The following is a 26,496-nucleotide window of genomic DNA, read 5'->3' on the forward strand; positions in this document are numbered from 1 at the left end:
TGGTGCCTTGACTATGCTCCACTCGTATCACTATCGATTCCTACAATAATGGTATTCGCTAGTGAGTCTCTAATCGAAATCTAACACTAGTATACATGGTACTACAATAGAATTATGCCAATATTGTGTCAAAATTTAATATCAATAAGTTACAAACATTTTTCTGTGGAAATTAAGTTTCAAAGAATCAATTGTTATATAACAATTTAAGTGGAAAATTTCCATTATTGAAATGTTAATATTTAACATTTTAGAGGTGTTCCAATGATTAAATATTCAAAACTAAATCAATTTAATTCTAAAATATCCCAAACTTTGCATTTCAGTTTTAATTGAAGTCAAAGACCTCATGATAAATTTTCTTGAATTTTTTATTTGTCTAACTATTTTTCACCATTTTAGTTTCTTGAATAACCATAAATTCATGAAAAATAGCAATGAGTTAAGAAAATTCCCCAAACTTTTTATATTACTGTTATTAAACATTACTAAGCTGTGAAAAATATAAAAATGGATTTCCAAGTTGTTTAATTATATTTTATGATTTTTGAGCATTTATTTCAATAAAAATTTAAATAAATAAAAAAATAGTTTCCAAAATTACCTAAACTTTTTATTTAACTGTTATTATACATAACTAGGCTGGGAAAAATATAAAAGATATTTTTCAGTGGGTATTTCTATTTTTCCTTGTTTTATTCCTTTAATTAATCATTAATTGAAGAAATAATATTAACCAGTTAAAAATATAAAAAGTATAGATAACCTGGGAAAAATAATATCATTTACAGTATAGATAACCTGGGAAAAATATAAAAAGTGGTTTTCATAATGTATAATCTGGTTTTGGGTATTTATGTGTATTTAAGTGTATTTAAGTGTAATTAACTTTAAAAAATAAGAGAAAAACAGTTTACAGTGGAGGAAAATCCTCAAAATTTTTATATAACTTCCTACCGTACAATATGATGTTCTGGTAATTTTTCATGAATTTTGGATAATCAGAACTAGTTTTCCTATTTTTAGACCATTATAATAACCAAAAATTGGGAAAAATACTAAGACATGATGAAAAATCTTGAAATTATTTTCTTGAGTTACCCACCACAGGTAAGGTATGCGAAAATTGTTAGATATAATTTTCACACTTTCTAAAGTGGTTTTCTGATTTATTATACCCTAACAAAAGAAAATTCGGAACTCATATCAAATAGCAACAAAAATTTATGAAATTTGGTGAGGGGTCATTGTTCACCATAAGGATTATGCATGAATTTATTCCAGATTTATTGACCTCTAGAAGTATTTTATCTGATTTATGCCCATGGTTTTAGCAATAATTTTAATAAATCAAAGAAATAATAAAAGCTCTTGAAATTTTCCAGATGATCACATGCATGTGAGGGATTTCAAAAGCAAAAATGTTAAAACTTTATTCAGAAGGGAAATGGGGGTAATGAATCCAAACAAGTTAAGAAATGTTGCATGCAATGGTGCATGAGATGTAAATGTGGCTGAAGTTCATGAATTTGTGTAGCCCATTCAGTGACGTTTTAAGCCACGAAATTTCAGCCATCAATCACTAGGTATGTTAAGTTTCTAAAGTATTTTTCCTCAGATTTATGATTGGGTTTAAGGCCATTGATCATGCAAGGCAAAAATGGTGATCACAGAAAAAGAGCTGTTTGTGCAACCATTTTGTAAAAATTGCCAAAAATCGGATATTTAATATTTTACAGTGAGACCACTTGTGTTTGAAAGTTAACTCAAAATATTATATTTCAGAAAAAGAATCACGAAATTTTGTTAAGAAATGAGTGCGATATGTCAGTTTAAAGTCAAGTAAATAAATCTGGCAGATTGCATGCATGATGATTGGTTAGAAAAGTGAGTTTTCATCATTTCCTTGAGTAAATCTTTTGAAATATTTTAAAAGATATCATGATAAACTTATATTCTAGTTATGTTTCCAGAGATCAAAAGATTAATACTTATCAAAATGTATACATTCATTTATGAACAAAAATTTGTTTCTCAAAAACTCTTAACTTGAGTTTGATGTTTTAATCCTTAAAATCGATTTTTGCACTAAGATCATGAACATGCAACCTTGTTTATCATACATGCATGGTGTTAAAACACATCCATGATGTTCTAAAAACCATTTTAACAAAAAGAAAACAAGTTTGAAGAAGATGAAGAAGGAGAATAAGGAGGAAGTATAGGAAAATAGCAAAACTTGAAGGAAAAATGAAGTAGAATGAAAGAAAATTCGAGATTACCTTCAAGATTACTTCAAATGAAGAATATTTAGATATTAAGGTGTGTTATTGGAGCCATTTTTCTGTAAAATTTCGTGGTTAGGGTGAGGGGAAGAGAGAAAATGTGATGGTGATGAAGAGTGTGAGAGAGAATGAGGAGGTGAAGTGTGGAGAGGTGAGAAATGATTCAAATTTTGGGGAAGAGAGATAATGGGAAGAGAGAGGACGAATTTTAGGGGGGGGGGGGGGGGAGGAGGCTCCCTCTCTTTTTTTAATTTTATGAAAATTCAAATCTTTTATAAAAATGTCCAACTTTTTATAAAATGTGCACCTTAACCTAGTTTTTATGCATAAAACTCTTGATTTTTGAATTATAAATCAAGGTTAAATTTTAATAACTAAATCTTTATTTTCATTGATTGTATTTCATAATAATTATTATGATAAGATAATATTATAAGTTTTATAATTATTTTTATAGGATTTTTAAGGTTAAAGTTTATAAATATGATTTTTAGGGCTTTTAGGGTTTTGAAGTTTAATAAACTTTGAATATGAAAATAAATTGAATATTTGAGACTTCAAATTATCTTATAGTATTATAACTCTTTTATAGTTATAAATAATGTTTATAATTTATTTTTATCGGTTTATTGGCATTCTATGTAGTGATTTCGAGATTCAAGCGAAATTGAGGAATCAAGTATATTAGTCCTAGTCTTCAACTTTGACTTAAGTTTCTATGAGACTTTGAACTCACTTCTACTTCTAGGTCAAGTGCATGATGTGTGTATATGATTCATGAAATGTTGTTCGAGTCAAACAGTAACCCGAATATGGATAGTCACTATAGGTAAGTAGTCGTAGAATTCACATACCAATGTGAAATCCAAGCACATTATCCATTGTCTCTATCTGTTTCCAAGATTCCACTAGGTTATAACTTAGCTTCTAGTTACTAAGTCTAATATGTGTAGTGCCTATATGTGTAACTAAGTTTATTCAAATCTAGAACTAACTCGAATTTTGATGGTTGTCACAGTCTCCCCCGGTTGAAAGAATTTCGTCCCGAAATTCAATTCGTGACACATTCTATTAGAACTCAGCCGAATACAATTGCATATCTGGAGGGGTGGTGACTTGAAGAGCTCTTTGATTATTTTGGGTTAATTCCTCAAGGGAAGAGCCCAACTCTTTAGCTATAATCAAATTAATGTTTCCCTAGTTCGAGTTCTACAGTGTAGATTGCGAGAAATTAGGATCATGGAAATCATGATCCAACCATGGTGACCTAGTTGAAAAAGATCATCTGGTTAGATATTATCGGAATTAAGAGAGCGGTATAAGTTTTGCTGAATCACCAACTGCACTGAGCGTTAAATCCGCGTTGATGCTTAAGCCGCATTGTAAATTAGCACTAAGTGTAAATTTATCGCCTGATAAAGAAGAGATTAGGAACAATTTGTTCACTTCGGGTTGGCTACTAAATATGGAAAATATGTATAGTCTGAATTAATAAGGTGTAGCACGAATGAAAAAGAAGTGATCGAGAGCGAGTTCCTAAAAATACACGCTAAGAGTAAGCAACGAGGTTTTGGTACACCTCAAATGTAAAGACTATTTAAGTGTCGTCTATAAAATAAGTTACGAAACGATCGAGGATTTCCAAGGCAACATTTACTACCACGGTTACTCTTACTATAATAAAACAATATTTGAAGAATATATATATTTAGAAAGTCATCGTCGCAATGGAGGCGATGCAAGTTTATGATAAAATAAATCACCTTGTCTAGATAACAATTTGAGTGATTAGAAATGATAAGTAATCTCACTATTATCAAAATGTGTAATAATTCCAACATAATGAAGATACATGTGTGGCGATCAAATAAAGTAGTAAAATAATATAAAGATTAATCAAGGTTAAAGGTTGAAGTCATCAATGAGGGAATTTATATAGAAATATTCATATTAAACTTTTGAGAAATTATCCAATTGTCTAAGTCAGGACAAATTCAAGCTTACGAGGAGTCCGAATACTTATGAAAACAAGTTTGAGAGTTTAGGAACTCATTGAAAATTACAAAGTAAAATGCTATTTTAAGAAATGTGTAAAAATGTTGATCTTTGGAAATAGTGCATTCTTAGTTTAGTGGTTCTACGAAAACAATCATTTAGAGAATAGATAATCGTAAAATTCAAAACTTTTGATGTATTGAAAGAAAAGAAAAAACACAAGGAAACATATTCTTCACATATAATTTCCGAATATAGAAAAATGATAAGCATAAGAGTATTCATCTTGTGCATTAATTATAATGAAAAATTCAATGAAAATTGCATTTTAAATCAAGTTTCCGACTTTAAAACGAAAGAGCAAATGTGAATAGGGATTACTTGTTTAAGAGTAGATTTCAAAATATAAATAAAAAGTATATGATAAATGACGTATTTGAATATGTCAAAGATGACTAAATCAAAGGTATGCCTCATGAATATACACGTATTAATCGCTCAAAACGAAAGGGTAGACTTCTAGTCTTTATATATACGAATATGATACCAGGAGAAGCAAAATAGATAGAAACAAAGTTAGACAATGTATCATGTTAACATTATGGCGTGCGAGATCTAAAATCAGAAGGAGAGCAAGAAGTAAAGTTCGGGGGAAAGAAAAGGAAGATTACAACAATTATTGCTATTGTTAAAATTCAAAGAACAATACATATATGTATATTTAAAAAAACAGGTTGAGTTATAATTCAGACTTAAATATTCGATGTATATAGATATGTAGGAGTTCTATAGTGTTTTCTAAGTTTTGCTAAAAATTCATAAGTTATCTATTAAGTTAAACTCCATTTGTGAAAAAGAAGAAGCACTACAACTGGTAATTGAAAATCTGACAGTCTTGACCCTTTTAGGCTTAAGTCTAACAATGGTTAAAACGGATAAGGTAAAACTCGGTATACTTAAAACAATAATTTTGCATTGTCGAAATTGCATCACTGGAAATTTAAAAATGAACACTAAGTTTTCAAATGCTATAATTTTTAAAAACTTCATAGATTATAAAACTATATTGAAGCAAAGTGCACAAATAAGGCATGTTTTGAATAACAAACGTTAGATATGTCTTATAAACATGTTTGAAGTAGACATTTGCATAAATATCATGTTGTGTTTTCGAGAAAACACATTAAAGTAAATTACAATGTCTAAATGAGAAAGCGGTCAAAAAGTCACAACAAATGTGGTTTGAAAGATCCGATGAAGCTTTTACACGTAATATGCACTTCAATGTCATATGTCTATGTTTTATATCATAGAGTTTAAAAACTTTTATAAAAGAAAATGTTTGTAAGTTTTTCAAAAACGTGCCAAAATGGTAAGCAAGGTTTAAAATGGTTTATATGCCCTCAAAAGCACATATATCCATTGAAATGGATTTGAAATGAAATTGAAATAGCAAGGTTAAAAACCAATATTGGTTAAATTGAGTTTTGAAGAAAAGCGTTAAGTTAAAGCAAGTTGTCAAAATAGTTTTAGCGAGAATATGGCTTAAATTGTTAGGAAATGTCTACTAAGTTGAATGAAGTGGTTATAAAATATTTTATCGATGATAAATAAAACCGATGAAGCGAAATGACTTTTTGATGGAAGATTAAGAAGTAAGGAATAAGTATGTTAGTGTAGCTGATCGTACCTAAATACTAATGCAAGTCTTAGGCGAGTGCTGATGTCTTTTCCCCGAGATAAAGGATAAGAAAAATTGTTAGTAAAATGTTTTATGGTGTCAATGCAGTTTATAACCTTTTATAGAGGTCAAAGGGATATCCTTTGTTAAGTTTTAAGCTCAAGGCGGAAACAACCTACAGCTAAATTCGTAGCGTAGTAGAGAAGTCTTACGTATAGGTTAAACCTCCGTGTCTCCTTGTGAGTCGAATCCGGTTGCCCGCCAATGATATCCAAGTGATTGCTTAGTGGCGATTCATCTATCTCCTTACGTGATGCTCCAATTATTATTCGTGTCGATATCGAAGCACTTTTTCCTTGTTGTAACTCTAATACGAAGACGATGAAGAGGTATTAAGGAATAATTGGTATAGGTTTCGACTTAAGATTATTACTAGTGTATATCTAGCTACTAATCTTACATCTAAAGTCAATAGTTACCAAGGAATACCCATTCTTAGTACTATGTGCATTGCTTCTAGAGCAGCTAGTGATATAACCTATGTGGTTAACCTAGCACTTGATAAGGGGTACGAATATTTTTAAATAAAGGCATTATTATAAAAGTGCACTTAGTTTCTAAGAGTATCTAGATGAATGCCTATAGTATGCAATGCCCGTACGCACACCGAAAAATTTTGTTGTTCAAAGTTCAAGCTGAAAATCGTTTTGAACATAATTGTACTATAACCGTTTCAAGCATCGCATTAAGTTTCCTTAATTAAGCATAGTTGGCCAGGCTATACTTAATTAAAGTCCAATAATGCGTACTCAAATTAGGCATACTAGTAATAAGTTCAGTATTTTAAAAACGTTAAGAAAATCTTTTGCTATAGTTGTGGTTTTCCAAAGGAAAACCGGTATTCTCTATAACCATCGGCTCTGATACCATTTCTTGTCACACCCCGCTAAAGCGGAAACACAAGGCGTGGCAGTACAAAGGGTTTCATAGCAAAAGTTTAAAGACAACACCAACCATAATATTAAAAACCATTACAAATTTACAACGGGTTTGAACAACTTTTAAAGGAAATTACAATGAAAATAGAAATACAACACATGCGAATGCTCCTAAAATTGAAGTGTCCCTAAGTGCCAATTACTCGAGGATTCCTGAAAAAACATGTAAAATGAGCGTCAACTATAAAAATAGTTGGTGAGTACTCACTAGTTTAACAAAACAATATTGGTTCATGAGTTGACATCAAAGTTTTGATAAAAGTTTCCAATAATAAAAGTATATTGCGAGGAGTAAATAAGTTTGTAAACACAGTTCGTTGTTATCATGAGAAATAAAGTATATTGCCCGAATAAGATGCAACATTCATATTTTCATGGAAGATAAAGTTCGTTACTCAAACGAGTAAACAAGTTTCATTGCTAAAATGAGCTGTCAATTTCGTTGCTACAAGGAGCAAACAATTTCATTGCTAAAACATGTATATAAGTTTCCAGTACTAAAAGTTCGTTGTTGTAATGAGAAATAGAGTCCATTGCTATAATGAGAAGCAAAGTTCATTGCTATAATGAGAAACAAAGTTTATTGCTATAATGAGAAACAAGTTTCGTTGCTAAAATAAGTATTCAAGTTTCATTGCTAAAATAAGTATACAAGTGTCGTTGCTAACATGGGATTACAAGTTTCGTATGTATATAAAGAATAGTACGTGCATCAAGTTTCCATTCATGAGTTCACAACCCAAGCCTAATGACCGAATCGTGCCCTATTGAGTACTATGTGTATCGCAAACATAGTGTATAAAATGGTAAAATGCACTCAAGCGAATCGTGCGAGTGAGGAGTTATCTACCTCCTGATAGCGTTATCCATAATAACCATAGGCTCAAAAGAGTTAATGAGTTGTGTTTAGAGATTCCAGGGACTTAACCGCGATACAGTCCTCATGAATTAAAGTAACATACACATACATGCGAAATATAGCAACCAAGTTTCACACAAGTCAAAATAAATACAACGAACATAAAAAGTTTAGGACATGCTTTTCCACCCCAAAACATTTAAAAACCGAAAATAGGGGAGTGCGTGAATACTCACAATGTGCATTGAGATGATGCAAATGGTGCCTTGACTATGCTCCACTCGTATCACTATCGATTCCTACAATAATGGTATTCGCTAGTGAGTCTCTAATCGAAATCTAACACTAGTATACATGGTACTACAATAGAATTATGCCAATATTATGTCAAAATTTAATATCGATAAGTTACAAACATTTTTCTGTGGAAATTAAGTTTCAAAGAATCAATTGTTATATAACAATTTATGTGGAAAATTTCCATTATTGAAATGTTAATATTTAACATTTTAGAGGTGTTCCAATGATTAAATATTCAAAACTAAATCAATTTAATTTTAAAATATCACAAACTTTGAATTTCAGTTTTAATTGAAGTCAAATACCCCAAGATAAATTTTCTTGAATTTTTGATTTGTCTAACTATTTTTCACCATTTTAGTTTCTTGAATAATCATAAATTCATGAAAAATAGCAATGAGTTAAGAAAATTCCCCAAACTTTTTATATTACTGTTATTAAACATTACTCAGATGTGAAAAATATAAAAATGGATTTCCAAGCTGTTTAATTATATTTTATGATTTTTGAGCATTTATTCCAATAAAAATTGAAATAAATTGAAAATAGTTTCCAAAACTACCTAAACTTTTTATTTAACTGTTATTATACATAACTAGGCTGAGAAAAATATAAAAGATATTTTTCAGTGGCTATTTCTATTTTTCCTTGTTTTATTCCTTTTATTAATCATTAATTGAAGAAATAATATTAAACAGTTAAAATAAATTACCAAAAATTTTTGCAACATCATTTACAATATAGATATCCTGGGAAAAATTTCAAAAGTGGTTTTCATAATGTATGATCTGGTTTTGGGTATTTATGTGTATTTAAGTGTATTTAAGTGTAATTAACTTTAGAAAATAAGAGAAAAATAGTTTAAAGTGGAGAAAAATCCTCAAAATTTTTATGTAACTTCCTACTGTACAATATGATGTTCTGGTAAATTTTTGCATAAATTTTGGATAATCAGAGCTATTTTTCCTATTTTTAGACCATTATAATTACCAAAAATTGAGAAAAATAGTAAGACATGATGAAAAATCTTGAAATTATTTTCTTGAGTCACCCATCACAAGTAAGGTATGCGAAAATTGTTAGATATAATTTTCACACTCTCTAAAGTGGTTTTGTGATTTATTATACCCTAACAAAAGAAAAATCGGAACTCACATCAACCAGCAACAAAAATTGATGAAATTTGGTGAGGGGTCATTATTCACCATAAGGATTATCTATGAATTTATTCCGGATTTATTGACCTCTAGAAGTATTTTATGTGATTTATGTCCATGGTTTTAGCAATAATTTTAATAAATCAAAGAAACAATAAAAGCTCTTGAAAATTTGCAGATTATCACATGCATGTGAGGGCTTTCAAAAGGAAAAATGTTCAAAATTTATTCAGAAGGGAAATGGGGGTAATGAATCCAAACAAGTTAAGAAATGTTGCATGCAATGGTGCATGAGATGTAAATGTGGCTGAAGTTCATGAATTTGTGTAGCCCATTCAGTGACGTTTTAAGCCACGAAATTTCAGCCATCAATCACTAGGTATGTTAAGTTTCTAAAGTATTTTTCCTCAGATTTATGATTGGGTTTAAGGCCATTGATCATGCAAGGCAAAAATGGTGATCACAGAAAAAGAGCTGTTTGCGCAACCATTTTGTAAAAATTGCCAAAAATCGGATATTTAATATTTTACAGTGAGACCACTTGTGTTTGAAAGTTAACTCAAAATATTATATTTCAGAAAAAGAATCACGAAATTTTGTTAAGAAATGAGTGCGATATGTCAGTTTAAAGTCAAGTAAATAAATCTGGCAGATTGCATGCATGATGATTGGTTAGAAAAGTGAGTTTTCATCATTTCCTTGAGTAAATCTTTTGAAATATTTTAAAAGATATCATGATAAACTTATATTCTAGTTATGTTTCCAGAGATCAAAAGATTAAAACTTATCAAAATGTATACATTCATTTATGAACAAAAATTTGTTTCTCAAAAACTCTTAACTTGAGTTTGATGTTTTAATCCTTAAAATCGATTTTTGCACTAAGATCATGAACATGCAACCTTGTTTATCATACATGCATGGTGTTAAAACACATCCATGATGTTCTAAAAACCATTTTAACAAAAAGAAAACAAGTTTGAAGAAGATGAAGAAGGAGAATAAGGAGGAAGTATAGGAAAATAGCAAAACTTGAAGGAAAAGTGAAGTAGAATGAAAGAAAATTCGAGATTACCTTCAAGATTACTTCAAATGAAGAATATATAGATATTAAGGTGTGTTCTTGGAGCAATTTTTCTGTAAAATTTCGTGGTTAGGGTGAGGGGAAGAGATAAAATGTGATGGTGATGAAGAGTGTGAGAGAGAATGAGAGGGTGAAGTGTGGAGAGGTGAGAAATGATTCAAATTTTGGGGAAGAGAGATAATGGGAAGAGAGAGGACGAATTTTAGGGGGGGGGGAGGCTCCCTCTCTCTTTTTTATTTTATAAAAATTCAAATCTTTTATAAAAATGTCCAACTTTTTATAAAATGTGCACCTTAACCTAGTTTTTATGCATAAAACTCTTGATTTTTGAATTATAAATCAAGGTTAAATATTAATAACTAAATCTTTATTTTCATTGATTGTATTTCATAATAACTATTATGATAAGATAATATTATAAGTTTCATAATTATTTTTATAGGATTTTTAAGGTTAAAGTTTATAAATATGAGTTTTAGGGCTTTTAGGGTTTTGAAGTTTAATAAACTTTGAATATCAAAAGAAATTGAATATTTGAGACTTCAAATTATCTTATGGTATTATAACTCTTTTATAGTTATAAATAATGTTTATAATTTATTTTTATCGGTTTATTGGCATTCTATGTAGTGATTTCGAGATTCAAGCGAAATTGAGGAATCAAGTATACTAGTCCTAGTCTTCAACTTTGACTTAAGTTTCTATGAGACTTTGAACTCACTTCTACTTCTAGGTCAAGTGCATGATGTGTGTATATGATTCATGAAATGTTGTTCGAGTCAAAGATTAACTTGAATATGGATAGTCACTACAGGTAAGTAGTCGTAGAATTCACATACCAATGTGAAATCCAAGAACATTATCCATTGTCTCTATCTGTTTCCAAGATTCCACTAGGTTATAACTTAGCATCTAGTTACTAAGTCTAATATGTGTAGTGCCTATATGTGTAACTAAGTTTATTCAAATCTAGAAATAACTCGAATTTTGATGGTTGTCACATTGAATATCAAAGAACTCTTGTAACCATTGAAAGGTAAGGTCTAAACCCTAATTCATATGTTAAATCGTTCATTGTATGCTAGATCTAGGGTTTATAAGTTTGGATGATTATTGCATGTTCATTAGAAAAAGTATATCCAAAGCTTTAGGGTTTGCATGTACACCATATGATTGATGTAGTGATCAAAACCCATCACAAACTTGATACAATAGAAAGCTTGCACAAAAGAAGATGATGTTGGATCCAAAACCTTTCCACCAAGCAAGAGAACTTCAAGAATAATTATTATATATGTATAAGAAAAATACTAGTCTTACCGTTAGTAGGCCTCATTCACGAAGTCGATCTATAAAGGGGTATAATGTTGCTGCCTATAAAATGGAAGTCTAATGTGTGTCAACTCTCACCTACCACTTCCTTGATTGGTGGAGGGTCATTAGCCAAATGGGTAGGATAGGGCAAACCATTTCCATTAAAAGTATAATGAATTATAAGGTCACTAAATGTTATTACAAAAATTCCCAATCTTAGTTACTTTATGCAAAAGTGAATTTGATTCAACTCCATGAGATTACACTTTTCACCCTTCCTAAGACGTTAATGGAGAATGTGTGGTTAACCGGTACACTAAATGGGCTCTAGGAAAAGTTGGAAAAGGGTGACTCGATGTTTTTTATAGATCAATGGAGGGTGTGTGGTTAACCAGCACATTGATTAGGTTAATGTAACATTGGGGCACAATGTATATTTGCATGGTTATTCACACCCTGTTTTGTGGTCCTCAACATCCCAGTCACAAAACGAGGGCCATGTCAAGATTTAAACATGCCATTGAAAATTTCAATGAATCTCAAAAGATCTAGGAGTTTTCAATACATTTAAAACTTAATCTCTTTTTCATTTTTTATAATGGAAAATTAGTGAATCGTTATTCACTTACCTTCGAATGTTCTGTAATTTGGATTCCGGAATCCCTCTTCTAGATTGTAGAATATTGTGTTGGGTCTTACTCTTAATATCTCATTTGGGTGTTTTATTAATGACTCAATCAGTCAACTAACATGAATTTTCTCCCATTCTGTAGATGTCAAAGTATGACAACTATGGTCTTCCCAAATCCATTGGAACAAACTTTGCACATGAAGATGACATTCCACGATTCAATCGAGGAAAAAGAGATCATGCTTCACTTCCTCTAATGTTCTCCCTAACACACAAGTTCAAATGCTTGAAAAATTCAAGCTCACTCAAGCCCTTTTTCTAAGAAAACATGAAGAAGGAAAGTCAGTATGTGCACACGTCTTAAAGATGAAGTTCACATTGACAGGTTAAGAATGTTAAGAGTCGTTGTCTGTGACTGGGTTCTTCAATCACTTCGTAATTTATATAGTTTGTTCCTAAGAGAGTACTATATGATAGACCACGGTGTAACCCTCATCAATCTCACCTATTTTATTTTTGCTATTGAATTAGCAATGCTTTGGCAACTAGAGAAGCAAAGTTGATTTGTAGATTTGTCTTCTGAATCTCTATGGACATAGGCAATGGCAACAAAAGGCATGCATGGTCGAAAAGTTTGACCATAAGGTAAAGGGAAGGTCTGAGGTAGTTCCGTATGCTATTCCAAAAGATTCAAGTTGTTTTTATTGCCAAGAGAAGGGCATTGGAGATGAAGCTGCCATGTCTACTTGAGAGATCTAAGAGATGGGAGATTCAAGACATATGGATCTACTTCAGGTAAAATCCATTAACTAAATCTATAAGTTACTATTTTTTATTCTTAGTATATTATGTGATAAGATTACATTTTTGATGTTTTGTAAAATCGAAGAAAATAGAGGAAGCTTAAAGGATGAAGTGAGCTAATTCTGATCGCGAAGAAATGGATTTCGATTGCATGATTCGATGATCGGATTTTTGGAGCTGCTACTTTTAGTGTTATGATAGATTGCTTAGGAATATGTAATAGCGTAGTTTTCATTTGAATTGCATTGTAAGGACAAGTTCTTATGCACATTTTATAAATAAAATAGACTTTTGTTTTTTTCGTATTTATTTATTTCCTTGCAATGGTATTTATGAAAAATTGACGTTTGTGTATTTTTAGTTTTAGCAATGTTGAAATGGATGTGATTCTTAGTTATGTTATTTGAGTAAATGTCAAGAATTTACCAAATAAGGAAAGATTCTTATCGCCCGAGTTTCAATTGGACAAAAACATGGAATCATACAACTTGTATTGTATGATGAACGAGAACCTTCGTATTTGGAAAATTAAAACTAATTTCTTGACAAAGAGTCAAGTGAAGGATGAGGAGAATTGGTACACAATGTTGTGCACTAGTAAAGTCCACCACAAAGAATAATAAGATTATTTGTTATGATTTACTAAAAGGCTAATAAATTTTGTAACATCCGGATTTCCAGGTATATTATTTTATTCATTTATTTTGAGTTTGGGGTGAACTCGGCGAGTTGATGTTTAGACTCGTCGAGTAGGACCGGGGGTTCTTATCCGGATTGGTGATCAGACTCGACGAGTCGACTCGTGGACTCGGTGAGTCCACGCTGTTAAGTGAAACCCTAATTTCTCGGGTTTAGGATCTATTTAAAGGCTCTTATAGCCTTTAGTTATGGCTACCAGACCCTTGAGAGAAACCCTAAGAGAGCTAGAACGGTTGTGAGGGAGGAGAGGCCATTTTTGATCCTTGTGTTGGTGTTCTTGCAAGAAGAAGGTGGTCAAAGAAAGAGGGAGCTGAAGAGGGTGGTATTCTGTAGATATCAGAGCCCAGGTACTTCATATTTGAGGTATAGATTCGATCCTTCTTCAGTTTTGGTGTTAACCTTTTGAGTTAGGGTTTTCTAGACCCTTTAGAGGCTTGATTAGATGAGCATTTGGTCCTATCTCGTATTGAGGCTTTGGATCTGGATCCAAAGAGGTCCAGAGACCTTAACCCTTTCATCTTTATGATTGATATTAGGAGAAATGAGCTTAGGATGTGATATTTGAGGTTATTTCTCCAAATAGAGCCTTTGGGCCCTTGCATGAGCATGAAGATATGAACTTTTGCATAATTATCACGCTTGGGAAGGTCAGATCTATCGATTAGAGGAACGGATATGACCTCAAGAGGTCATTTGAGTTTGAGCATGGCATGAACTCGCCGAGTCCAAGAACAGACTCGACGAGTAGGATCAGTTTTCCCCATGAATCACATAGTTGGTGACTCGTTGAGTTGGGGAAATGACTCGGTGAGTTAGAGGGGATTTAGAGGACCTGAGTTCATGATTGAACTCGTCGAGTCAAGAGCCTGACTCGATGAGTTGGGTCGGGTTGTCCTACAATTCACAACCAAAGATGATTTCAAAGAGTGGAGGGTTGCCCTAGTGAGTCAAGTGAGGACCAGGGGTGAGGAGGACACACATGGACTCATCGAGTCACATTTGTGCACTCAACTTGTCTGGTCAAAGGTTTGACCGTTGACTTTATTGACTATTAGGTTTTGTCAACAATTGGACTTCTGGACTGTTTGAAGGGTAAAATGGTCTTTTAGCCTTCTCAAAGGATATGTGAGGATCTAGTCTAGCCTGGAGAGTCGTGATTGATTGAGATGATCGTTTATGTGTTTAGGCAGAGGCTAGATCAGTGTTTACACGAGGGAGATATTACCGAGACATCTGAGGTGAGTCTTCTCACTATACTTTACCTTGAGTAGGTAACCAGAGTTATGTGATAGAGTATCTTGTATGCTATCTATGTGATGTGTTGCACTGCATTATTTCTATGTGATTGATGTTGTGTGTATATCAGAGTTAGGACTGGAAGGTCCACAGAGCTAGGACCAGGGGGTCCCTAGAGTTAGGGCCCAAGGGCCCACAAGAGTTATATCCTTGAATGGCTAATATATGTTATATGTGGTATTTTGGGGAACTCACTAAGCTTCGTGCTTACAGTGTTTTGTGTTATGTGTTTAAGGTACTAGTGAGGATCGCAGGATAGCGGCGGCATGATCAGTACACACACGCACGGAGTTTTATTTATATGTTATGATCTTTGGATTTTTACTTATGTTCGAATATATAAAACAATGAGTTTTATAATATTGTGAAATAAAGTGTTTTTTTAATGTGAAAATTTGTTTGAAATTTTACGGCATTACAAGTTGGTATTAGAGCCTTGGTTTGAGGGATTCGGGTACACCTTCGGGTGTATCTGAACTAAAACTGAGGATTTGAGAGATATTTTTCAAAAAGTGAAACAAAGTTTTCTAAAAGAGTAAAAGAATTTGAAAAGAGGAGAGAAGAGTCGTGTGTACGATCAGCCAGCGCTCGAACGATGATTTCCCAAAATACCCTTATGTTATATGTTTATGAGATGATATGATATGTTTTGCATGCTAGAGCACGCTAGGTTTTTCTATTAGGACTAGAGTGGCCTGATTTGTGATGCCTTAGCCTAGGGGTTGCTGCGAGGAGATGCTTGAGAGGAGGTAGATAGCAGCAAGAGGCTTATGAGAGATCTGCTGGAGAGTAGACTATGCTTAGTGAGAGTAGAGTAATTGGAATTTGGGATCCCAAGATGAGGACTTGTGGTGTATGCTAATGCGGTGTGGACAGTAGTATTCGGCCCATACTACTGAAGACACCAGACTAGTGCACAATCCAAGTAAGAATTCTTGGAGCATCAGAGATTAAGTAGGGTAGAGTTATCGAGTGCGAGTATACTCGAGCGAGTCCCTGATATTTTCTTATGTTGTATTTCAGAGACATCATGGTCAGGACATGCCTTACACAAGAGAGTAGTGGTGCTAGTGATGAGGAGATTCTTAGGATCATTCACGAGGAGGTGGTTGTGGCCATCAGGGCAGAGATACTAGATATTTTTGGGTCTATCAAGACCACGCTGATAGAGACTTTTAATGAGAGATATGTTGCTCTTTCTTAAGCTGCTGTTGATGCGGCCACTGCATCTGTAGCTGCGGCTAGTCTGCAAGGTGGTGATGCATTGCTATTCCGAGAATTCAGCAACACAAAACCACCAGAGTTTGATGGGACGCATGATCCAATGCGGCAATGAGGTGGATTTCGGACATTGAGGGGTGTTTCTTCACATTATAATGTCCGGAGCATTTGAGGGTTTGGTTCGCGCTGAAGCAGCTTCACTTGGGAGTGAAGGACTGGTGGAAGTTTGTGACGGCGCACTATTCGCCTGCTGAGCTTGCTGCAGTGACCTAAGAGAGGTTCACTGCTATGTTTCGAGAGGAGTATGTTCCCCAGGTGGAGAGGGAGCTTTTTGCCCAGGAGTTTTTGACCCTCAAGCAGGGTACTGAGTCTGCTACAGTGATTAGAAGGATGTTCCATGAGAGGGTGATGTTCTGCCTAGAGCACGTGTCTTTCGAGCAGGCACGTATGAGCCGATATCTGAGCGTTTTGCAGAGGGATATATGAGAGTTTGCAGCGAACTCGTCATACCGGACATTTGCCGAGCTTCAGGAAAATGCTCGGAAGAGCGAAATAGAGCTAGAGACTCAGGCTAGGGAGAAGTCGTAGTCTCAGGGGATGGACAGGCGACCGGCATAGTCTCAGCCGGCAGCCAAGCGGGCCAAGCCCGCTGATTCGAGAATAGTGAACCAGAAGGGTCACACTTGTGGAAAGTGCAGCAAGAGTCATGACAGGGTGTGAAGAGAAGGGCAAGCTACAAATGTGGCAAGGAGGGGCATATGGCCAAGGATTGCCCCAAGGGGTTTGCAGTCTATTTCAACTGCAACCAAACTGGACAACGGAAGGCAGAGAGTCCACAGTTGTGAGGGTTAGCGCAGGGAGCATCTTAGGGATCTACCCCAGCTATTATCAGAGCTATAGAGAGCCGGCCGGTGAAGGCCGAGGCACCGAAGGCACAAGGGAGAGCCTTCCAGTTTACCACAGAGGAGGTCCGCGCAGCACCTGATATTGTGGCTGGTATGTATACTTCCATGTATCTATTTTTCATGTTGAGATATTGTGATTATATTATGATATGTGTAGGTACTTTTCTTTTCAATTATGTACCTGCCTTGGTGTTATTTGACTCGGGTGCGAGTCGGTCCTTTGTATCTTTAGCCTTTAGTCAGCACATCAGTATTAGTCGAGAGGCGTTGAGTCGACCTCTGAGAGTTTGCATAGCTGACGAGAGAGAAGTGTATGCCACTAAGGTGACTTGAGGATGTGTAGTCGAGATCTTCGGCGTTGCGTTTCCTATTGATTTGGTCCCGATTGCGATGGGGGATGTCTGTGTTATCGTGGGCATGGATAGGTTAAGCAGGTTCGGAGTAGTTATTGACTGCGAGCAACATTTGGTGACCATGCAAGACCGTAGTGGGGGAGCTCTTACGGTGTACGGTGTGGATACCCGTACTAGTTCAACGTTTTGTTCGGCTGCTAGAGCGAGGCAGAGTCTACAACTGGGCTGTAGTGGGTTTGTGGATTACGTGATGGATACGAGAGTGGATTCAGAGAGACCGAGGTTTGTCGATGAGATACTGATATTGCACGAGTTCTCGGATGTTTTCCCTGAGGAGTTACTAGGTGTTCCTCCCGAGAGGCAGCAGAGTGTCGCATTGATTTGATTTCGGGCACAGCACCTATCGCCAAGGCGCCTTATCATCTTGAACCTCTAGAGATGCAGGAGTTATCCTTGCAGCTTCAGGAGCTGCTAGGGAAGCGGTTTATTCGGTCGAGCAGCTCGCCGTGGGGAGGTCCGATACTTTTTGTCAAGAAAAAGGATGGTTCACACCGAATGTACATCGACTACCAGGAGTTGAACAATTTGACGGTCAAGAACCGTTACCCCTTGCCGAGGATCGACGATTTGTTCGACCACTTACAGGGAGCATCTTGGTTCTCCATGATTGATCTGAGGTTAGGATATCATCAGGTGAGAGTGCGAGATGATGATATTCAGAAGATGACATTCAGGACTCGTTATGGGCATTACGAGTTCATGGTGATGCCTTTTGGTCTCACCAATGCACCAGCAACATTCATGGATCTCATGTACAAAGAGTGTGCAGGCCAATGTTGGATCGTTCGGTGATCGTGTTCATTGACGACATATTCGTGTACTCACAATCCAGAGGGCAGCATGAGGAGCATTTGAGGGAGATCCTCGGAGTTCTAAGATTGGAGAGGCTTTATGCCAAATTATCCAAGTGCGATTGATGGTTACGAGAGGTTCAGTTCCTAGATACCTCATTAACCAGAATCGGATATTTGTCGATCCAGCCAAGATTGAGCAAGTAATGAGTTAGGGGGTGCCGAGATCCCCCATCGAGATCAGGAGTTTCCTAGGGTTGGCCGGCTACTATAGGATATTCATCAGGGATTTCTCCAAGATTGTCGTGCCTCTCACCAGGTTGACACGGAAGGGTGTTGCTTTAACTTGGGGTTCGGAGCAGCAGACATCATTTGAGACTCTTCGCCAAAGATTATGCGAAGCTCCGATGTTAGCCCTTCCAGAGGGGATGGAGTATTTTTTGGTGTATTGTGACGCATCGATATTGGGATTGGGAGCGGTGCTGATGCAGAGAGGGCATGTGATCGCATATGCATCGAGGCAGCTGAAGCCTCATGAGATGAGGTATTCTACCCACGATATGGAGTTGGGCGCTGTAGTGTTCACCCTCAAGATCTGGCGTCACTATTTATATGGGGTCCGATGTACTATATACACAAACCACAAGAGTTTGAAGTACTTGATGGATCAGGCCAACCTAAATATGCGCCAGAGAAGATGGTTGGATGTGGTAAAGGATTACGACTGCAAGATCCAGTACCATCCGGGCAAGGCTAATGTTGTAGCCGATGCCCTGAGTCGTAAGGCGGAGAGTGGCCCAATACAAGACATTTTCATGAGAGTGACAGTTATGACTCCAGTGTTGGACACCATTCGAGAGGCCTAGGTTGAGGCCGGAAGACCAGAGAACCGATAGTTGAGAGTGGGTAGTCGGGCAGGTGACCGTGTTTGTTGCCGATAGTTGAGGGCTTTTGACCTTTCAGTGTTGGATTTGGGTGCCGTTTGAGGGTGGGGCATGCACCATTCTGATGGAGGAGGCGCATAGTTCACGGTTCTCGATCCATCCCAGGGCCACTATGATGTACTTGGACCCGAAGAGAGAATATTGGTGGCCCTGTATTAAGAGTGATGTCGCATGATTTGTAGACAGGTGCTTAACCTATCGCAGAGTCAAGGCTGAGCATTAGCGTCCGCATGGCAAGTTGAAGCCATTAGATATTCCCGAGTGGAAGTGGCAACATATTTCCATGGATTTTATAACCAAATAGCTGACGACTGCGAGAGGCGTCGATGCAATTTGGGTTACCGTTGATCGGTTGACGAAGAGCACTCACATCCTTGCTATCAGTGAGAGCTCTTCTGCTGAGAGGCTGGCAGAGTTGTATGTAAGGGAGGTGGTATCGAGGCATGGAGTTCCAGTCTCGATTGTTTTAGATCGATATGTGCGTTTCACTTCAAGATTTTGGAAGAAATTCCATGAGGAGTTGGGTACGAGGCTGCATTTTAGTACCGCATGCCACCCACAAACGGACGGTCAGAGTGAGTGGACGATTCAGACGCTCGAGGATCTGCTTCGGGCATGTGTGTTGGACTTCGGGGGAAGTTGGGACACATATCTGCCTTTGGGTGACTTTTCATATAACAACAGCCATCATTCGAGCATTGGTATGCCTCCCTTCGAGTTATTACACGGGAGGAAGTGTCGGACCCCTATTTTTTGGGGAGAGGTCGGGCAACGTGTGATGGGCAGCACAAAGATAGTGCTTCAGATGACTGAGCAGATTCAGCAGGTCAGACAGATTATGCTGACAGCTCAGAGTCGTCAGAAGAGCTATGTGGATAGGCGTCGCTCGGAGCTCGAGTTTCAAGTTTGTGACTTCGTTCTCTTGAAGGTATATCCTTGGAAAGGAGTGATCCGATTTAGGAAGAGGGGCAAGTTAGGGCCCCGATATATTGGTCCATTCATGGTGATTGCAAGAGTAGGCAGGGCAACATACCGGTTGGAGCTACCTGCGGAATTAGTTCAGATTCATGACACCTTTCACGTATCGCAGTTGAGGATGTGTGTGGCCGATGAGTTGGCGGTGGTACCATTAGAGGATATCGAGGTGGATGCGAGCCTGAACTACGTTGAGAGACCGGTTGCAATTATCGATCGGAAGATCAAGGTTCTGAGGAAGAAGGAAGTGCCCCTGGTGCAGGTCCAGTGGCAACATCGGAGAGGGTCCGAGCTGAATTGGGAGCCGGAGCGAGAGATACGTGAGCAGCATCTAGAGTTGTTTGCGGAGTGAGACTTCTTGGACGAAGTATGATTCTAGTGGGGGATAATTATAACATATGTATTTCCATGTATATTATTTTATTAATTTATTTTGAGTTTGGGGAGGAACTCGGCGAGTTGATGCTTAGACTCGCCGAGTAAGACCGCGGGTTCTTATCCGGATTGGTGATTGGACTCGACGAGTCGACTCATGGACTCGGCGATTCCACGTTGTTAAGTGAAAACCTAATTTCTCGGGTTTGGGATCTATTTAAATGCTCTTATAGCCTTCAGTTGCGGCTACCAAACCCTTGAGAGAAACCCTAAGAGAGCTAGAACGTTTGTGAGGGAGGAGAGGCGATTTTTGATCCGTGTGTTGGTGTTCTTGCAAGAAGAAGGTGACCAAGGAAACAGGGAGCTAAAGAGGGTGCTATTCTGTAGATTTCAGAGCCTAGGGACTTCATATTTGAGGTATAGATTCGAGCCTTCTAAAGTTTTGGTGTTAACCTTTGGAGTTAGGGTTTTCTAGACCCTTTAGAGGCTTGATTGGATGAGCATTTTGTCCCTTCTCGTATTGAAGCCTTGGATCTGGATCCAAAGAGGTCCAGAGACCTTAACCCTTTGATCTTTATGATTGATATTAGGACACATGAGCTTAGGATGTCATATTTTAGGTTATGTCTCCAAATAGAGCCTTTGGGCCATTGCATGAGCATCAAGATCTGAACTTTACATAATTATCATGATTGGGAAGGTAAGATCTATGGATAAGAGGAACATATCTGACCTCAGGAGGGTATTTGAGTTTGAGCATGTCATGAACTCGCCGAGTCCAAGAACATACTTGACGAGTAGGATTAGTTTTCCCTATGAATCACACAGTTGGTGACTTGTTGAGTTGGGGAAATGACTCGGTGAGTCAGAGGCGATTTAGAGGACCTGATTTCATGATTGAACTCGCTGATTCAAGAGCCTGACTCGACGAGTTGGGTCGGGCTGTCCTGCAATTCACAACCAACGATGATTTCAAAGAGTGGAGGGTTGCCCTAGTGAGTCAAGTGAAGACCAGGGGTGAGGAGTACACACATGGACTCGCCTAGTTTGGTTGACAATTGGACTTGTGGACTGTTTGAAGGGTAAAATGGTCTTTTAACCTTCTCAGTGGACATGTGAGGATATAGTCTAGCATGGAGAGCCGTTATTGATTGAGATGATCGTTTATGTGTTTAGGCAGATGCTAGATCTGTGTTTATGTGAGCGAGATATTACCGTGACATCCGAGGTGAGTCTTCTCACTATACATTACCTTAAGTAGGTAACTAGAGTTATGTGATAGAGTATCTTGTATGCTATCCATGTGATGTGTTGCGCTGCATTATTTCTATGAGATTTATGTGTTATATGTGGTATTTTGGGGAACTCAATAAGTGTCATGGTTACATTTTTTGTGTTATGTGTTTCAGGTACTAGTGAGGATTGCGGGAAGGCGCTGACATGATCAGTACACACACACGCAGAGTTTTATTTATATGTTATGATCTTGGGATTTTTACTTATGTTCAAATATATGAAACAATGAGTTTTATAATATTGTGAAATAAAGTGTTTTTGTTAAATGTGAAAATTTGTTTGAAATTTTATGGCGTTACAAATGTGGTTATGCTTCCAAGATTAAGTGTAATTCTGAAACACTGAATCATTTCAATGTATGACGGAACGAATAAGAATAATAGTTTAAGCAGAAAGGTAAAAGTTTCTCCATTCTAAGAAGAAGGGATAGTACTTTTGTCTCATGGTTTATGACCGTCTTGTTGATTATGATACCATATCACAATTAATACTCTAAGGACACCTTAGTGCCCTAGTATGGCTAATAAGAGGAATTGGAAATTCCTGAAATGATTAAATCAAAAGGATGAGTCATACTTCGTTCCAAAATAAAGTCATAAATTCATACTCCAAGATTGTGACTTGAACGCATCTTAAGAAGTTCTAACACACTCATCAAATGTGAAGCATAAAATTGTTTTTCTTACTCTTTCAAGTTTGAAATTGGTAAATTATGATGTGTTGGATAAGATAAAGAACAATAATACCGATTGTGTGTAGTATTTGTTTTAGGTCCCAAATATGTGGGATTAATCTAATGATTAATCAATTGCAATAGAAAAGAAGAAGAAGAAGATTAAACAACCAAGCTTGCATATAACTCAATCATGAAATGTCGAATACAACTTGGATAGACCGAAAACTATCTAGCACCACCGAACACGTCTCTGACAACCTGACAACATTATATAGTAACACACAAAGACCGAAAAGAGGTTTTCAGTCAAAGACTGTCCAAAAACCTACCTAGACTGAAAACTCATGAAGACATAAAAGATGTCCAAAACACAATAATAACAACCCTAAACCATCCATGCATTAATGCCTAGCCCAAACCAATATATTGGTCCTTCAATCGCCCCCTTGGTTTGGGGCTAGCATGATTTAGTCTTTGTTGACCACCAGCATATCAGACGTTCACATAGCTCCATACCACATCTCCTTCTGTATAATGTCAACAACCATGCTTGTGTATTCCTTAGCAGCAGGCTCAAAAAGGTCTTCAACCACCTTGATCTGATGAATAGAAATTTGATGTATATCCCACTTTCCCAATTGTAGCAAATCCTTTTTGTGATATAAACGAATACATCCATGTTTAAGTTTGATGACAACAGAAGTTGTAGTTTCATCAAACACCCAGTATAACATGGATTCCAGAGATCCATCTGGATGATTCTGAAGGATGGGAATCTTCTTTACTTGATTTGTTGTGGGCCACATCACAGATCGAAGAGGCTGATTGGTTTTGGGATCAATGACATTGGGAAAAATCTTGATGATGGACGATGCTGTCTTCATAAAGGGAAACCCCTTTTCACTTTACCTTCTAAAGACAATCTGAATTGAGTTGCCTTAGGTTCATTTGTTGGATTCGAAAATGGGGCTTTAGACAATTCCCGTAAGATCAACCCTGGTCCAAGAGTTGAAATCATGAGCATCTTTATAAGGTTCGGTGTTTCCACTCTTCCTTCTCACAATCCACATTTTCAAAGGGTCATGGAATCCCCATGAGATGATTCTAGACTTATCACCATAAATATCTCTGAAGCGATTCTCTCCAATGTTGGTAACGGTAATTATCGGAGCATTCTGATTCAAGTTCTTTTTAAATAAAAGTTGAACCTTTTGAGAAGCTTTGCCTAGCTTAGCACCTTTTAATGCCATGACACTTGGAGCCTGTGCTGGTTCTACTCGATACCGACGTTAAACGGGGATTTTGGTCGCACCCGATTAAGTTATCATAATCCAGCGGAATAGAATTTGGAAATTTTCAATTTAATTATTTTGGGCCAGTGTCACAACTGGAAATTTTATGTCTTGTAAACTATACACTCAAGCTAAAGTGAATCAAAAGCTTAAGAACATGTGTAACACCCATGATTGTAACAACAAAATTTCAATCATATACACCATATGATCATTTCAAATGGTCAACAAGCAATTGGAAACCCTAGAAGTTCTTACTTAGGTCCACTTTGGACTAGAACTTCCTTATTGGGCCTAATAGACCAATAAACTTCCAATTTGACTATCTTGGGTTTAGAACTCTTAAATGGACTCTAATTGGACCCACATCTATTTGTTTCAACATTTTTGGGCTATGTTGGACCTAGAATGAAACGAATTAAAAGCCTTGATACATGAATAACCTAAACTAGTCCAATAAAAATATAAAAATCCTACCACATTTCTTTAGACTTAAAACATACCCAAGATTAACTCTAATAGTGGGCTTAGGGGCAAAGGCCCAAATTCTCCCTTTTCCTTCCAAACAAAAAAATCTCGGCCCAATGCACAAGCCCAAGAGGATGGAAGAGTTGACTTGTGTGCCACATCATTATTACCTATTGGATATCCATGCAACTCATCTCATTCTTCCATGCGTATCACTTCAAAAATCACTCTCTTCTCTCCTCCCTCTCACTCTCGGCCGAACACAACACACACACACTCACAAAAATCCATCCCATTCTCTCTAGATCACTCAAGAACACTCCTTCCTCCCCACTCCAAGAATCTCGAAATTTAGGAGGTTTCAAGAGGATCTTGCAAGTTAATCATCATTTTAGGTAAGCTTTTACTTATATCCATGATCTAGCTACTTTACTCCATCAAAAACCTCTTCTAAATCTATTCCAATTTGTGATCATGCACCTTAGAAGTCACCAAACTCGAGATCTACCAAGGAAAGGTGCTAAGGCCGAAAAATCACTTCATTTTCTTCCATCTTTTCTTCCAAAAACCGAAAGCTTCAAACAAGGTAAGCTTCATACCCCCTATTTTCGGTTTTCATGAGTTTTTTTGGGGGGGGGGATACAAGTGAAAGTGTGGATCTATATGTATTTTGTATGCTTTGTATGATTCCATGCTTATATGTGTGCTTTTTGTGTGTTATAATGTTGGATCTAGCCATAAAACCCCTCAAAACCGAGATATACCTTATGTTAAAAGACTCTAGCATCAATTATATTTCTACATACAAAGTATTTCTAGAAAAATGGCTAAATGGTTTAGTAACAATTTCTTTGGGCTAAAATCACCATTTTTGGACTTAAAATGCGAAAAATACAAACTTTAAGGGCCTAAATTGACAAATCACGAATTCTGATGGTTGAACTATGTCAAAACAGTTTCAATAAAGCAATTTCTGGAAATATACTCATTTAGATGATTAAAAACATAAATTTCAAGCTTAATGGGCTAAAAATGACATTTTAGGCCCAATGAGGCCCATTATGCGAGATTTTCTGTTTTGGAGGGCCAAAACTGTATTTTTCTGTAAAACAGTGGACTATAAGCGTTCCAAGTCCTTTTCAAAGGTTTAAAATGCTTTTTAAATTTAAAAGGGACTAAAGTTGCAAAAAAATTTCAATTTGGGCCAAAATTGTCAAACTTTCGAAAAAGAAGGGTAATAACCGAGAAAAACTGAAATTCAGGGAGTTAAGCTGTTTTCTATGAAAAATATGCTGGAAAATACTTATTTCAATAATTTTTCGTATTAAAATGTCAAGAAAATTGATTTAAGTACCAAACAGTAAAGTATTTAAATAAAGGGTTGAAAAAGTAAATTTTACAAACAAGGAGGGGCTGAAAACAGAAAATTCTCAAGGCTAGTTCAATACATGCAATTTGACCAAATGATGGTACCACGAATATCGACAAAATACAATACATTACAACACCAGAAGTCGTTGTTAAACGAATTGGTTCAGTCTCGAACCAATAAAAATCCGAAATTACTAACACGACGACACTATGACATAACGACACTACGATCAATAACTAATAACGATTGGGAAGTCACTATACATGCGAGTGTGCACAGACGTCTACGCACCACCTTTGGGCCCCAAAAGTGTAAAATCTTGTTCGTTGAGCCTAGCTAGCCCAATGACCTGATCTTAAGGCCCGAAGACCTCTCTCTTACGAAGTGTTGGGTTTTACCGACCCGACATAACGTAAGAGGACTTTCAATGGCTCGTATACTACTGGTCCCCAAGGTTCCTTTGGTATTGCTAGTAAAGTCTACATTTTCATGCGAGGCGGGTCTGGGACCCCTCATACCTTTTATCCCCAACCGGCTAATGGAGTTACTGAGGCCTTCGTGTCCTCGTTCTCTTCGGGTGTGGGACTACACGTAGTCAGGGCGGTTGGAGAACGTGATTAGTACAGACAACGCCTACGGGATCGTTAGTATCGCTATAGACTAGT

Source organism: Lactuca saligna, chromosome 8 (assembly GCF_052625555.1).
Source record: "Lactuca saligna cultivar CGN05327 chromosome 8, ASM5262555v1, whole genome shotgun sequence".
Classification (NCBI taxonomy): Eukaryota; Viridiplantae; Streptophyta; class Magnoliopsida; order Asterales; family Asteraceae; genus Lactuca; species Lactuca saligna.